The sequence below is a fragment of the Coenobita brevimanus genome, chromosome 66 (genome assembly GCF_032717465.1).
Source record: "Coenobita brevimanus isolate Jiangsu-jjx chromosome 66, ASM3271746v2, whole genome shotgun sequence".
Classification (NCBI taxonomy): Eukaryota; Metazoa; Arthropoda; class Malacostraca; order Decapoda; family Coenobitidae; genus Coenobita; species Coenobita brevimanus.
In genome coordinates, this window is record NC_137019.1 from 7,360,362 (window position 1) to 7,378,032 (window position 17,671).

Consider the following 17,671-nt stretch of genomic DNA (forward strand, 5'->3'; position numbering starts at 1 on the left):
AAAACAGCCACACCAACGTCAGGCATTAATTCCCCTCAATGCATAACTTAAAACATATTCGTAAACTTAAAATATGCTCTCATGTCCCGGGGTGTCGATTGGATGGATAATTTTGACTTTCGCTAACCAAATAAGATGTATTTCTAAGATTACTCCTGGGCTTGTATTCTCATCGCTTAAGGAAGCTCCCTAACACCTCTTTCTTAACGACTTATTTTTGGACAGAACTGGTTAGCATCCTTTTGTACGTTATTTGTGCAGTGTATGGGGATAATGGAAGGATTTTTATATATAACACAGAAGGAGACAGTATGGTGTAATAATAAACAGTAATTAAGGAATAAGTGTTAGGGAGCTTCCTTAACCAACGAGAAGAGGGGTTCTGAAGTTAGATTGTACAAAGATAAGGCAGTGACCCGTAAATAGAGATCTTATGTGTTGCAGGGGCAGCTCAGTCGGCTGGTGTGGGCGTGGGTATGATGGCATGTGGAGTAAGAAATGAATAAATGGTGGGGCAGGACATGAATAACTGGCAGCAGGAAATGAATAAATGATGGAATAGGATATGAACAAATGACAGTAGGATATGAATAAATGATGGAGTAGGACATGAATAAATGATGGAGTTGGATATGAATAAATAATATTATAACACTCAGCCGTCCCCACAACACACGAGAAATCGCCGGGTGTAGTGGGAGTGGGGCGTTATATATTGGCCACCTCGTATATAATCGCATAATACACAATGTTCAGGCTCATGGAAAAGGAAATACACGAGAATAATGTAAGGTTCTTCTCTACTCCTTTTCCTCTATATCTAAATCATGTGGTAACAGGGAACGTCACACCACTTTCCACTCATGCGTGTTGCCTCCCTATACCGTATAAGGGAGACTCTATAATTATTCCTTGCTCTAACCCAGGACCAAAACTCATCGTCGAAATATGGACAGCTACATCACTTACAACTCACGGTTCTTACACCACACTCGGCACCCACCACTTTACCGATGTTCTAGCCAGGCCGAAAGTGCAGGTATTAGGCTGTCGTAAGTGTAAACAAGGATGATATATAGGAGCAAAATAGCATAAGGGAGACATGGCATAAGTATTTTTTCGCCTTGTCCACCCTCTATTTCTAGGGAGTGGTGGGTGTCGATACTCTGGCAGTTCGCTGAAACACGAGAATTGTCATGTCATCGGGAAGGTTATGGCAACGGTAGATGACTGCTGTTAGGGGTAATGGCAGGGAAAGTTGTAGTTGGTGTGGCACCCTCGCCGTTCCCGTACTTGTGATGGTGAGTTTTGGTGCCGCCGTAACAGCTCAGGTGTGACCGTTTAGGTACAGGTAAGGATAAAAAAGAGAGAGGCGTATTAATGTCTATGTAAGAAGAAATATAACTTAAGTTTGTGTGGGAAATAAAAATAACTGAGGTCTGTGTGTGAGTTGGGAGTCGTGGCGAATATATAAAAGTGAGAAAGTTGTTTTGAGAGGGAGGAAAAAGTGCCTTCAATAGTTGCAATTAAAGTTGCTGGAGTGGCAGGTGAAGAGGTGTGGTAGAAACATAAGAGGTTCCGGTAATTACGTCTAAGTGGTGTGGGTGGTAGAAGGGAAGGCTGGCTGGTAGTTGTGGTTGGCGCACATGTGGTTCCGGCAGTTGTGGGTAAGTGGTCAGGGTTGTAGTTGTGGTTGCAGTGGTGATGGAGGTGCCATTGATTGCCAGGGAAGGGTAGGGGGAGAAGGGGGGAGGTTGGCCACAAGAGACGTGTGATTAATGAACCCATAATATGCAACAGCGTAGAGCGGCGGGCGGCCAGGCGGGCTGATGGTCCTGTCTGTCTTTCCTTTACCGCATCAGAGCACAGAACACATTATCACATCACACCACTGCTACCCTTACACCTGCTCGCTACAGCACACAACACATCACAGCACCTCACTGGGACACACCACTCCTCTCTACAACACACCACAGATCACTACTGCACACCACACCACATCAATGCTACCCTTACACTCGCTCACTACAGCACACAACACACCACAGCATATCTCAGAACACTATACCTCATTAGGACACACCACTCCTCCCTACAAACACATCACAGCTCATCACAACGCGCCACATCATCCCTCACCACAACACACCTAATCTCACTTCACCACACCACACATCACCTCTCTTTCGTCGCTCACCATACCTCACTACAGCTCCATCACACCTTATAACAACGTATTTCACTTCATCATTTACTACGGCACACCTAACCACAGCACAACAAACTTCACCATACCACATTTCATTACATCGCACTATACCTCACCACAACACGAGTACCTCGCAGCAACACACCATGTTTCTCCACATCAAATCACCATAATACACCTCACCATGGCACACCACACCTCACCACACATCACCGCAGTATACCACCCCTCAACACCGGCAGCACACCTCCTTACCAGAACACATTTCAGCATACACCTCATCACAGCATGTACTGTATTATCCTTTTCAACAGACCTACGTATTTCATTCTGACTGACTGCAAACGATTTTCTTCAGTAACGGGAAATCCCTCACTAAAGGTAGTCGACACACACAAAAATACAACAAACTGCAATTCGATACTTTACAAAAGATAACAGTACCCAAATACAGCACATGAAGCTAAATTAACAGACATCTGATCCTGACCAAACATAACACATGCGGTACCGTAACAACAAACACCATCAAAACACGCCTGCCACAGTACACCACACAACTCTAAATTACCTGACGCGACCAATATACCACACCAAAACACTAAAATTTAATGTCCAAAGCATTTATTACAGTAAAGTGGAAGCTCCTTGACTTAGGGACAAAAAATCAAACGAGACCAATACTGCACCAGTACATGAACTGTTCAAACAACAGCGATAAACAACATCCCAGAACATTGCCAGAACCACATTTTCAGCTACACACCACAAAACAATGACAATAAATTCTAGCCTCAGCTTCACAGATTTACCTCCATTCAGCCATTAAAACGCAACCTCAGATACATACCGGGTAAACATTTCAACATTTTGCAAAACATCAGAAGTGACTCCACAAATTCTATCACATCATTGCGTCCCAAGAGAGCAATTAAAATCACATGTTTGTGCCAAGAACGCCAGTCAAGTATAAGATTCCTCCCACGCCATTGTAGATTCACTAAAGATTACTAACATCCAAAACATCATCATAAATACAGTAACGAACATGATGACTAGTCTCCAGATATGTGCCATTACAATGCCACCATGCTCCATTGAAATTCTATTCCACCATTACAAAAAAGGCGCAGTACGACATACACTTCCACCACACAGTCACCACTACACAATTTTCCTACTAAAGACTCTAAAACCATCATGAATCTATAAATAAAATAAAAAGCATCATCAGAAGCATTCTGATCTCACACACTTCTACACATCACGAGCGTCCAACCATGACCACATCATCAAACTACACATCCCAGCACCCCATGAAAACCTAACAGTCAAGCTCAGCACACAGCACAATATTACAGTCCCAGTCTCGTCACGTCATCGCCAGAAAAGGCCACACCGCACCGAAATTACCCCCCCAGCCACCCGCGCAGGATAATGTGATGAAGATTTATTGCGTAGAACTTCATCATCGCATTCACGTCGCCCCGCTGCCCGCCCCACTAAAGTAAAATATACGTCGCATTTACGGGGCAATGCGTCGTCGTATTCGTCTTGGTCGCCGTCACTATCATCACCATATCAGCACCGTGGCCGGCCCCAGGACTCAATAACGGAGAATTACCTTCGCCGAATTTATGGAGCCAATATTTTCTTCTTGTGCAGCGACCGGTTTCCTGTACACACAAACTCGCACACTTTTTACAAACATGGACATAAGGCACCGGTGATTTATTCCAGTTGTGCATAATGATTAGCAATGACTTACACGTAAAAGCAAAAGCTGACAGTGATATTAAAGGCAGTATTGCAAAAATATCGTTTCTATCCCTATACAAGTTCCTGTCCACGCGTACACCTAGACTCTTTCTTCTTAACCCTTTGAATTTTATGACGTGTATTACGTTTTAGTCTTCCTATGTGCATACGATTTTTACTCTAGTTGTGAAAAAGTTAGTTAAGGCTATATCTAACCCCTCCAGTCCAAAAAGTCCTGCCTGAACTAAATAAAACCGCCTGGAGATTGCAAAAATAAAATAGATAATAAGTCACCAGACAGAAAGAGTTAACAGCACTAGAACTCTGCTGAAATAAACTGCTGGTATCTACTGTCTCTAAAGCCCTTCTCATTCTAAACCCTTTCTCATTAACATTCCCCCTACATCTCGAGCAATTCATTCTTATGCCCATTCTCCACTAAACCCGTTTCAGGCCATCCATCTCGACTCCTAAATAAGTTGCAATATGCCGATGTTCCTCAAATTTAGCCAGCCCACTGATAAGAGGCAACCCTGTCAAACCTGCTCTACTGTAGTTCCCAATAAACTACCTCTGCCAAGTCCTCATCAACACAATTCCGCAACATTTTCTCCTCAGTTTCCTTAAATTTCCTGGGAAGTTCAATCTCAGTCGGTTTTATAGTAATTTCGTGCACCCCTAACCTTAGTGTTTAATTTACTGCTGTTTTTACCCACCCTTGGCCCAGTTGACTTACCAATGCCTACTAAAACGAACGCCCAAATCAGTGCCAAAAATCTACTCCCAACCCTACCTTAACTTTTCCTTTTAAATGTCACTTCCAACTTAAATCACATCGGATTTATTCTAGCTTCTGTATTATTAAGTTCAAAGCCTCTCTCTAACAGGATATACAAAAAAATAAATCCAACCTCGTCTACCCGAGTGATACTTAGCCTAGTCCACTTCAGCCCAAACTTCAATAACCTTTCTAAAATGCCGAGAGAGAGAGAGAGAGAGAGAGAGAGAGAGAGAGAAATTCTAATTCAGTCTCAGCTTCATCATTTCTTCACCACCTCTGCCATTAACCTTAACCCCTCCAGTTTAAAGCAAACATCATGATAATTTCCTGATCGTGTCTAGTTTGTCCTTCACTTGCTCAACTCCCAACAAACTGCAGTCCAACTTTTTACCAAGCTCAGTTCCATTTAGTTGCAACTCTCTGCGACACAACTCACTTAATCTTGCCGTCACTCTCCAAGACAGTCATTCATCAGCCAAAATCCAGTTCTGTTCACGCGCAGCTACCAGTACTTGATAAAAAAAAATATATATAATAAAAAATAAAAAATAAATAAATAAATAGAGGTCAGTATTCTTTAACTAGGACTCTGGTGAAGTAATATCCAGCCAAATTTCTGAGATGTCAAAATCAAGCTAATTTTTCGTCAACATTACGACTATATCAACCTTTTAGTCACGTGAAGCCTCCCTCAGTAGCTGAATCAGATCATCCGGCATTATCAAGAATAAGGTGTGTGTGTGTGTGACTCCAACGTGGTGAAAGAGGTAAAAATTAACGCATGCGGATGAAACGTGGGGAGTGATAAAACTAAGTCAGTTACAGCTTATGCTCACAGTGTCTCAATGTTCTGGATAACCGGAACCCTTGTCTGTTCTTTTCAAAATTCATGACCACCCAGGTTTTAAGAATAAGCTTTGACCAACTCCCTCACCATGTCAAATCCAATCAGCTCTCAAAAGAAGTTCCAACTCGTTCAGCACTTAGCATCACCCTTAACTCACTCAATGAGCATGGCAAGGCAACAAAACCATTTCCAAGATTAAACTCAAAATTGCTTCCTCTTCCAAGTTCCTTACAAACATAATGTATTCCAGCTATCAAGCCCGAGTCACTGATTTATACAGTAAATGTATCTCCAACTCGGTCACTATTATCGTCCACCAAGTGAGTTTCATGCATCAGCTTCATCTCAATCAAGTCTCAAGGCAACCCAGCTCAGTAAGCTTTCAGAACAAACCAACACAGCAATGCATCAGCTTCATCTCAATCAAGTCTCAAGGCAACCCAGCTCAGTAAGCTTTCAGAACAAGCCAACACAGCAATGCATCAGCTTCATCTCAATCAAGTCTCAAGGCAACCCAGCTCAGTAAGCTTTCAGAACAAGCCAACACAGCAACAGGATAACTTGGTCACAAAGCTAATTCTCAAAACGAGGCGATTCAGGTCATTCACGGGATAGGCTCAAATTAAGTCAACTCTCCCGCCTGCTAATCAGATCCCACCCTGTCCCCCGCCGCTGGTAACTGTCCAAACAACGAGCAGTAAAGTCTGGCGGAGGATTCTTACCATCAGTTCCACCCAATTCAATTCTGAAGATAAATTAACCCAACCCATTCCCTGGATAGGCTGCAACTAAATTAATGCTCCAGGTCCCTGATCAGACTTAACCCCACCCTTGCACTGGTGTCTGCCTAAATATGGTAGCCAGAACAACCTGGTGGCAGATTTTTGGCATTTACCTTCTTCAACGGAATAATCTAATTATGATCTTAGTACTGTTTTAGGCAGTGTACGGAGAATTTTCGTAGGTTAAAAACACTACTGAACAAAAATTCTCTGTTATACAAAAAGCTAAAAAAAAAAATTACTAGTCAATCCTCAGACGTCCCCACACAAGTACGGTACTGTAATTTCCTAGGTAACCAACCATACGGTGAATGGTGGACACTAAAACATTAAAAAGTTAATCTATCTCTGTCAATTCCCCAGATAAGCTCAAACAAAGTTAATTCCCTCTATGGACTCAAACCAAGTAAATTTACTAGGCAGGTTTAAACCAAGCGAATTCTCCCCATCGAAGCACACTAAATCAATACCCCAGACAGGCGCAAACCATGTCATTTCACAAAACAGGTTCAGATCAAGTCAATATTCCAGAAAAGTTCAAACCAAGTCAGGTCACAGAACAGGATCAAATAAATTTCCCCTGCCCTTAATCAGATCTAACTTGCTCATCCCGCACCACCCCTCACATCCCCAAGCCGGTATAATCGTATGTCCAAACGTCGAGTTCACTTAAGTTCTGTGGTGGATTCTGAACATTTATATTCCATTTACAAGATAAACCAATTGTGCCTGGTCCCGTACAGACTTAAGCTAAGTTCAGATCCCGTTAATCCCTTTGGAAATCGGAAACCAAGACAATTCACCTTGTCCTTAATCAGACCTCCCCCTCCCCTCGACGCGATGAACCTAAGCTGCGAAAACTTTCACTCCTTTATTCCAGCTTCATCTAGATTATGTCATTCAGTTCAGAGATAATTTCAAACTGGAGAGGTTAGATGTACTTTACCTTTTATCAACCCCCTCCAATAAAAAGCTGCTCCACTAATCGTGATAGTAAAATTTTAAAAGATGTACTTAGGTTGAAGGAATTAATCGTGGTCTTACATTCCTTCGCATCTGTTCCAATCAGTTAAAGTCTTCTACATTATTTACAGATCACTTTAATTTTTAAGATATGACAACTTGGCCAATTCTTCATAATGGCTGGCTTAAATTCAAGTTTATCAAACACGTTCTTCAGTCTACTGTATCCTGCTATCTTCAACAGTCTACTTCATTCTACAGCCTACAGCATTCAATAAACTGTTACATGCTACTACCTTCTATAACCAACAATTTACTGCATTTTATATATAACCCATCACAACAACTAGGCCAGCTCTCTAATCAAGCCTCAAACACACACACACACACACACACACACACACACACACACACACACACACACACACACACACAACGGCGGCAATTGCATAAACAGGGAGCAGTAAAATGTGGTGGTGGTGGAGGCGGGGTGGCGAGCGCTGTTAACGAGGTTGTGGACTCGTCTAACTCGTTCCTAATGTCCGCCTTGCCACTGACTAGAAGGTGATGGGGGCGGCAGGAAGGGGGAGGAGGAGGAGGAAAGGAGGAGGAGGAGGAGGAGGAGGAGGAGGAGGAGGAGGAGGTGTGTGTGTGTGTGTGTGTGTGTGTGTGTGTGTGTGTGTGTGTGTGTGTGTGTGTGTGTGTGTGTGTGTGTGTGTGTGTGTGTGTGTGTGTGTGTGTGTGTGTGTGTGTGTGTGTGTGTGTGTGTGCGCGTGCGATTATTCGAGCATGTATTAATGCGTTTGATGTGCAAATATCAGTTGTAATGTGTGTATGTATGTATCCTGTGGAAATACATGTATGAACGTTTGTTCTGAATAGATAATGCTACAGGGGAGGATGTGTGTGTGTGTGTGTGTGTGTGTGTGTGTGTGTGTGTGTGTGTGTGTGTGTGTGTGTGTGTGTGTGTGTTAACAGGAGTGACATAAATATGTGAATGCATAAAGCGTCTGTATGTGCATCTGGGAATATGTATTAACTAAACGGTCACCTGCCAAGCACAGTAAATGAATGCAACCTTGTACTTGTTGATGCTGATGGACACCTGATTTTCCGGCTGCTGCTTTTAACTGGCACGGGGCAGACAGAACCATCCGTGTGCATAAACAACTTGTCTTCACCAACGCTAAACAAGCAATGTAATACCGTTGGTGTCTTTAACATACTATTTCACAAGCCTTCTATGTCCATTAATTAGCCGTTTAAGAAGTTCAACTGACACCAGATACTTAGGACATGACTTATCCACTTAAACTTACACACTTATATACTGCAATATATATATATATATATATATATATATATATATATATATATATATATATAGATATATATATATACTACTGCTACCATCCTTCAGAGATATATGAATTGCACATTTTTTGGTTTGTACACATTGACTTAGGTGAGATTTTTGTTCAGTGGCAGGCTAATACCCATAGCTCAGGTGCGGAATAAGACAAGGATATTTATACTGTGGCTCTGCATCCTTTCTGTATCACTTTTAAGCCAAGCTAATATAGACAGAGTATGTTAACAGTTGAGAGAGCTTATCTCTGTGTGCACATCATCATTGATTTTATACATTAATAGCTCGTTGAATGAGGTTTTGCTAATTAGAGGATGGTTGATGTTGTAAGGATAATTTTAGAGTGTATCCGTTTGAAGCTCATATTGCCTCATTATATTCCAGTATTTAGTTTCTGTATCATTCACTGTTGGCATAACATTCTCCCTACGTGTCAAGTGGGGTTGGTGGAGGATTAGTGCTCCTCCCTGTAAAACAATTAACTCTAAGCCCTTGGCCACCCCGTTTGGGATACATGGCGACTGGCAATGAATGAATATATATATATATATATATATATATATATATATATATATATATATATATATATATATATATATATATATGAACGTAAAGCTGATTCATACAACAACCATTACCCTCATTCAAAGTACGGCAGAACTCAAAAATAACAGCCTAAATATTACTCATACAAGTAAATACTAGGCAAAATTTTGAAATCATCAGTGACGTTGTTACTGTTGTTGTTTTAACAGCCATCAAAGCTGGAGGAGGGTATGTATTCACCTACGTTTGTTTGTTTGTTTGTTTGTCTGTCTGTCCAAACGATATCTCCAAAAGTTCTCAATGAATTTCAATGCAATTTTGTGGAAGGGTGGGCCATGGAAAAAAGAAAGAATTGATTAAATTTGGGGGGCGGATCCGGATACGGATCCGGATCCATTATAATGGCAGTGGCAATGGCGGAGGTATGTGCTCTCTGTGTGCTTTCTGGTTATAGTTGTTGTTCTTGTTAGACAACCTCATTAGTAATAACGGAGTGATTCCATTCAAACATAGTCGAGTGAGGCCACGCCCTCTCTGTTGACATGCCGCTGTTGTTAAGGCATCCAGTATCCAAAAACATCAATGAATACAGCAAAAATACAGAAATGCAGGACAAAAAACCTTACAGGCAAACTCAAAAAAATAAAAGCATATTAACAGTGAAATATAAAAGGGGTAGAAAAATAAATGTTGTACTGTACTATGAACGAAAAAAAAAAAAAAAAGGAATTACTAGCAAATACAAGAAGAAAACTCCCATGGTGTGCGAAAAATAAAAATAAAAGGGAGATGAAAATGTGACGAGGATGTGAATTAATGTACAAGGCAAGGGAGAAATGCGCACGTAGGTATATTTCTTCCGAGGGAGAGGTCGTGGCGAGGATCAAGACCAACGCGATTAATATGTAAATACCCACAACCTCCCAGGCCTTAAGTGGAGAACCAGAGAGGAGGAGGAGGAGAGGAAAGGAGAAGAGGAGGAGAAGGAGAGGAAAGGAGGAGAGGAAGAGGAGGAGGAGGAGGAGGAGGAGAGAAAAAAAGTAGGGGCCAGCTCCACACATGCACTCTCCCCCCACAAAAGTGTTGAGTGAGTGGGGCCGGGCGTGGGTTGGCCTGCATATGAACCCCAGACTCTTGATAAATAGCAAGGTCTTCACATGTGCGATACGCAGAGACTTACTTGGCGTCTGTACTCAACCCAGGCTAAAATGCAGAGCGTAGAGGGCCAAGGGATTGATAACGCGCCATACACATGATAGAACTAAGTGCTCGAGAGGATAAATGCCTGGAAAGTTAGACAGGCGCATGCATTATATTGACGTGGAAGATTTATGTGCGAAAACTCTCCCACGCTCCTGATATGGGCCTGTATATCATGAGGGTCTGTTTAAAACACACACACACACAGACACACATACACACACAACATGAAAAAAAAACACACACAAAACGTATATGCAAGTAAAACAAAACCGACGCAAAATATAAAACGCCAAAACACATACTATGATTATGAGTCTGGAAACACAGAGAACACGGAGGCAGCACCACTACAGCCCTGGCAAAAGTTCAGCGGCCGAATTTACAAACAAATTTACAATTAAATACAGTATCTCTTCAAAACCAGATTTATTTTTGAGGGGAGACCTTGAGGCATGGGAAGAATCAAATATATATATAAATATAACTTATGATAATGTTCCTCTGTTGACTAGGGTTTGTTTTTGTATGAGAAACAAGAGATATGGGAAGAGATTGTACGCCTTTCCTTGTCCATCGTATAAAAAAAAAAAATGATGATGACTGATGATGATAATTAACTGACGACGACGACGATGATGATGATGATGATGATAACAAAATAAAACTTATGAGAAAATATGGATCGTAAGACTCTTTGTGCATCCAGGCCGAGACCGAGAGGAAGGGAGGTGCTTGATACGCGGCCGTCAGGTAGAGCACAAAAAGCAAATAATGACGAGTGCGTGCTAACAAATGCTAATCCAGGCGAGGCGGATGTACTCTATGTCGGGTGCTAAAAAACAAACTTAACTTGACTACGTCCTGATGAATATTAATGGCGGCAGAAGAATGAGAGAGAAAAAATGACAAATGTACACAGGGGTAAAAATAAAGTCATTGTTAAAGGTTAGGTCAGAAACTCGTACACAAATTTTAACTAAACTAACACAACTACGCCTAACCAAAATCGTGATGACTATTAATGCCGGTAGAAGAAAAATGGAAAAAAAATGGCAAATGTTCACAAAAGTTAATGAATAACCTTTGTAACTGGTGGGGCATATTCCTACAAAAACTAACCAAACAATCTTACCTAAATTAACCTAACCAAACAACAAGAGATCATTCAGTTGAAAAAAAAAAATCTTAGTAACATGAATAAAATGCTCCTTGCCTACGATACGTCTCCCCTAAGATAAAGTCGTCTGACGGTAGATGGAATAAAAGATGACCGGACGAAATTGCTCCTTTACTACGAGGTCCCCCACTTAAGACAAAGCCATCTGACAGAAACATGAATATAAAAAGCATCCATATATTGAAGAGGTTAATGGAATGTTTCTCATCTCTTCACAACGGGACGTCCCCTCAAAGATGAATGAAATCGTCTGTCTGTAGAAGGAACAAAAAAGAGGCTAATGGAGGCTTTCGATCCCCATCACTGAGGACCGCTGCTACCACGATGAATAAAACTGTCTGGCTGCAGCAAGCATTAAAGACATTCCAGGAGTGGAGGGGCTAATGAAAACTATATCCAACCCCTTCCACTATAAAATGGTCTCTCCTAAGGTGAATATAATCGTCTAGCGGCTGCAAGAAGAAGACAAGGAGTATCCAGGGAGTGGCATACCTGCGCCCTAGAACTGGTATAATATGGACTGATAATGTGATCCTATTGTGCGACCTTCACCTCTGACCTACTGTTCTCAACATCGAATCTCTTCTTCCATTCCTGACCCTCAGTCCGTTTACCAGATCTGGTACACATCAAATCAAAACTGAATTATAGGGTCGAACCTTTGAGCTTGCCCTGTGACCTTACGTTACCAGAGATCGTTCTCATACCTGAATCTCTTCACCCTTGACCTGCACTCAATCCCTCCATCAACTTTGGTGTAAATTGGATAAAAGGTGATTAAGCTGACCATTCCCGGTTGACCCTCAACCGTTTCATCAAGTTTGGCTAAAGTCAAAGTTCTGTTACAAACTTAAACAAATGGGTCGAACTATGACCTTCCTCTTGATCTTGACCTCTGTTTTCAAAACTGAGTCACTTCATCTTTGTCTCAATCTCAACCCTTCCCCCAGCTATGAGTTAAATTGAGTAAAAACTGCTTAAACTGACCTTACCCTGTTAACCTCATGCTAACCCTCAACATTTCCTCCAAGTTTGATTAAAGTCCGATCAAAACTGTTTGAGTTATAGTGTTCACACACAAACACACACACACACACACACACACACACACACAAAACGCCTAGTTTTACAGTACATCCACCAATCTACCGGGCGCGTAAGTGTAAATAAAACAAAGCGGAGGGAGGTCATTGTACTTCAGTGCTGATGCAGGCAGGAGAGGGAAAAAAAAGTGTGACAAATGTACACAAAGGTAAAATAAAACCCCTGTAACCAGTCGTGTGAGATACGGTTGCGCAGGACTGGTATTATGCAGACAACACCAGACTGAATGTAAAGGGTGACTCAAACTTATCTATCCGCCGCCAAAACTTCCCACTGGCATAATTATACTCCTGATAGCTTGGGATCCTGTTCTCTCCCCGCTCTTCACCCAGCGCTTTGCAGAATAATGCTGTATCTCGCAACATTAATACCGGAGCTACAACGCGTTCTACCTTCCCTCCGCCGACTGAAAGCAGGGAATTTGGCCTGGAAATCTGCAGAGTATGCAACAGCCTCGAGGATTAAACAGAGGAAAGCAGAACCGCAAGAATGAAAGAAACGAGAATGAAGAACCGGAGGCAAACTACGATTATAGAGGCTGATGTTTACTGCACGCAAACGAAGGCACAAAGTGAAGAAAATATCGAAACAGGTCGAACACTTAAAAAAAAAAAAAAAAAAAAAAAAAAAAAAGTTGTAGACGGCTAGTAAAAAAAAAGAAAAAAAAAAAAAATTTTTAGACAGCTATTAAAAAAAAAAAAAAAAAAAAAAAAAAAAATAAGGACTGACAGCAAGAGAAGAACGTATAAGTGAATGGAAAAGGGATATAATAGAATTACACGAGTGAGCGAAGAATGTAAAAGAAAATAAAAAACTATATGAACAAAGGCAGAAAATAAAAGAAATATATGAATAAAGAGCCGAATATGAATGAAAGCCAAATTATACCAATATAGTAAAGGAATGAGGGCAGAAATATTCGAATGAAAACAGAACATATGAATAAAAGCAAAGCTAAAATAAAAAAAGAAACAGTGGGCGGCATACAAATGAAAAGAGCTCTAGCCACACCATTATAAGTGCCTATGTATTTCACAAGTCAGTAACAAATGGTGGTCGGCTCAATCATTTCGGAAAACAGCCCAGGCCTCAGCTTTCTCAGGTGAACTGAAATACATCAACGTTCTTGCTTCCTTTACCGTATACGCTTGTGAGTCCGTCAAAGCGAACTGGCAGAAACAGGCGCAATGAATACCCACACAAACATGGAATTTACCACACCCAAATGGAAAGCTTGTCTCCACATTTGGTAGACTAATTACTGGGGAGAAACAACGATTTCGGCCCGACTTGGACACACTACCTAATACAAAGCGACATTATATACAGTAATGCCCAGGTCCCAGTTATCCCTTTGAGTTGTAGCGGCTCTGGGTTTATCTAACGTTGCCTAGAAAATATAATGGCACGTGACCGATCTACGCCCTTTGTGCCATTAGACATGAGTAAAACCTCCAGCCGGCTCTTGGGGATTCGAATTCACGACCCCACGGCACATGACCTTTACCCTGACTGACATCTTAACCCCCTTATTCCGAAGACATTTTTCCGCTATATTCTCCCCACTTACAGAAGATTGTATTCAGTTTACGGGACACATTTGTAACTGGAAAGGTTTGATACAGTCTTCATTAACCCCTAAGGTATTCTGGCGTTCCCAGGTAAACAGAATAGTCTGGAGCAAAAAATAAAATAGGAAAAGAGAAAAATACGCCACTAACCCCTTAGGTATTATATTACAGGGTATGTAATCATCCTCTACGTCATCATCTTATCATCCCTTATACAGTACACATATATTCATCCTCTATATCAACTTCTTACAATTTCTACTAAGACTCCTACCATTCGACGTCTTCCTCTTCGAACGTACACTTTTACCATCAATACACATCAACATGGAACATAAAAAACACGGCGTGAGAAGGGGGAGGCGAAACAGTCATGCATCGTCTCACGCTTCGCTGCACAACCTCCCATGATGTCGAGTGTGTGTGTGTGTGTGTGTGTGTGTGTGTGTGTGTGTGTGTGTGTGTGTGTGTGTGTGTGTGTGTGTGTGTGTGTGTGTGTGTGTGTGTGTGTGTGTGTGTGTGTGTGTGTGTGTGTGTGTGTGTGTGTGTGTGTGTGTGTGTGTGTGTGTGTGTGTGTGTGTGTGTGTGTGTGTGCAATTTAGTTCGTACTTTAAAAACCGCACATATGTATGTCTGCAAAGGTTCTGTAAGTCTGAGAATAAACATATATCTGTGTGGGCGCATGCATATGTACAACGGCTGCTTTAATTCTGCTTGTTTACGAAAATGTACAAAAGTTTTAACACGAGTGGGAATGTGTATATTTGCACTGCTACATATGTAATATTAGCAAGGTGTAAATATCGTGTGTGTGTGTGTGTGTGTGTGTGTGTGTGTGTGTGTGTGTGTGTGTGTGTGTGTGTGTGTGTGTGTGTGTGTGTGTGTGTGTGTGTGTGTGTGTGTGTGTGTGTGTGTGTGTGTGTGTGCCTGAGTGCTGAGGTGTGACCTGGGGGACGGGTAAGGTGAGGGGGCAGCAATTGGGTACACTCGCATTCTCTCACACTCTTCCTCAGCATCAGGCCTCGGTCAGGTTCGAAGTGCAGTTCAAGCAAATCATTGAGCCAGTATTATTTTTAAACGTAATTATAAATCCTACACCTCTTCTAAAGCCTTATATTATCCGTAAGAAACTTCACAAAACCAGGTAGTGAAAATGACTAAGTCCATTAATTAACCTGTAGCTACCAAACACCTGTACATTATAATCTAATCAAACAGTAGGCCACTTTGAACAGGGAAATCATGGACCAGTCGGTGAAAATCAAAGCTGACATTACCTTACCTGGCGCTCAGTTGATTGGCTAAATGTATGTACTCTGTGTTCGTTACTTCTAATCTCTACACCGCAGGTTGTCGCCTTACTTCGTTACCTAAATAAACAACTACAGGTCTCTGATTGTCCACACCAACGGGTACAAATAAGGAGAACTGAAGATTAGCATAAAATTCACCGTGCCTTTCAAGAAAATCACGCACACGACCCCGCCACAACACAAAATCTTTTATGGAGTGCGTTCAAGATCAAGCTAATTTGACATTTCCATTTCCTCACTATTGGTTCCATCAAACCTTAATGTATTTATCTCTAGACATTTGTTTTTACTTGCCGTACAACAAAGCTCCTCGGGTTATCCACAGTCAGGGTACGAATAAGGTGAACAGGAAGATAGTGTCGCATTCTGGTTGGCTTGGGAGACTTTCCAACAGTACCTCTTCCTTAGCGATTTATTTTGCTTATTACACTCATCTCTTGCATGGTATATCTATCGTTTTGATATCAAAATAGTTTCCATAAATATCGTACAACACAATATTAATCAGTCCTATGCAGGGAGAAACCAGAACCGATTTATTTTCTTCTGACAAAGACCTTTTTTTCTTTCTCAGCTCAGTTAATGTCAAAATGTAGTAAGATTGGAGGTCGGATTAGAGTGGTGACAAAGGAGGCTCATTCCTGCCTCATAACTAAGGATCAAGTAATTCAGTGTAACCAAGAGTTAATATTCAAGTTATGTTGGTGGCACAGTTCCGTCAAATGAAAACAAACCGATTATAGAAAGGAAGAGGTGCCAGGGATTCCACTTAGCCAATGGAAATACGGTCCTTAAGCTCACCTCAGACGCCTCTCTCCCTCCACTCCGACAAGGGGGCTGACTCACTCGTACCTGGGGACAGAAGAAACATTTGCTGTAGTTCCACGTTCAGGCTGCAAGTGACTGAGTTAGCCAGCAAAGGAAAAGGAAATGAAAAGAAGAAATGAAGTTTGCAAGATTTGGCTTGAGGAACGCAGGTTTCCGAGAGACGGAAGAGCGTAGAGGATAAAAGTGAATTTCATTAAAATATACATATAAACTGGATGATGTAAAAAATATTTTTACATGGAAAGCTTTACTACATACTTTTTTGCATACTTATTACAATATATATATATATATATATATATATATATATATATATATATATATATATATATATATATATATATATATATATGAATACCTTCATTCTTTCCTCTTTCTTCTGCCTATGGGTGACTCTACACTGAGTGACAAGCCAAATGGTTTCCTGTACACCAGGAAACTATATATATATATATATATATATATATATATATATATATATATATATATATATATATATATATATATATATAAACTGGATGATGCAAGAAATATTTTTACGTGGAAAGCTTTACTACGGTACATACTTTTTTTGCATACTTATTACAAACTTTTACATACCACAATAAAGTTAAAAACAAACAACCAAACACTCCCATGGAAAAATAATCAGGTGAGGATCAAATAACCTTCCCTAAAACCATGATTAACAAGCAAATAAAACCAAGACATGCAAAAAAGTAATTACCGCCGAGGGGGAGACGATTCCACCGAACTCGTTTGGCCTGAGAATTAGTGGCGCGGGCAGGGAACGTAAATCTAGCTTGGTGTAAACAGCTGGATACACATCTTTATGGGGAGGCGTGACCGTGGCTGACGAGGAACATTAATATAGTAGAGGCACATATATCACCACAGCCAGCCCGCCCTGCCACGCCACGCCACAACACACATCATCGATTCAACGCTATATTATCTATACACTTACTATGCTTTATTTCACCGTCTGCGCTAGCATTCACATTGTTTAACCCTCTACGCTTACACTCATATTGTCTATTTCACCCTCAGCGTTTATATTCACACTGTTCTATTTCACTCTCTGCTCTTACAATCACACTGTTCTATTTCACCTCTGCCCTTAGACTTGTAATACTCTATTTCACCTTAAACTCTTACACTCACACCGTTCTGCTTCTCTCCCTACGGCTATAAAAAACGGGCTGTCGCTGAATACA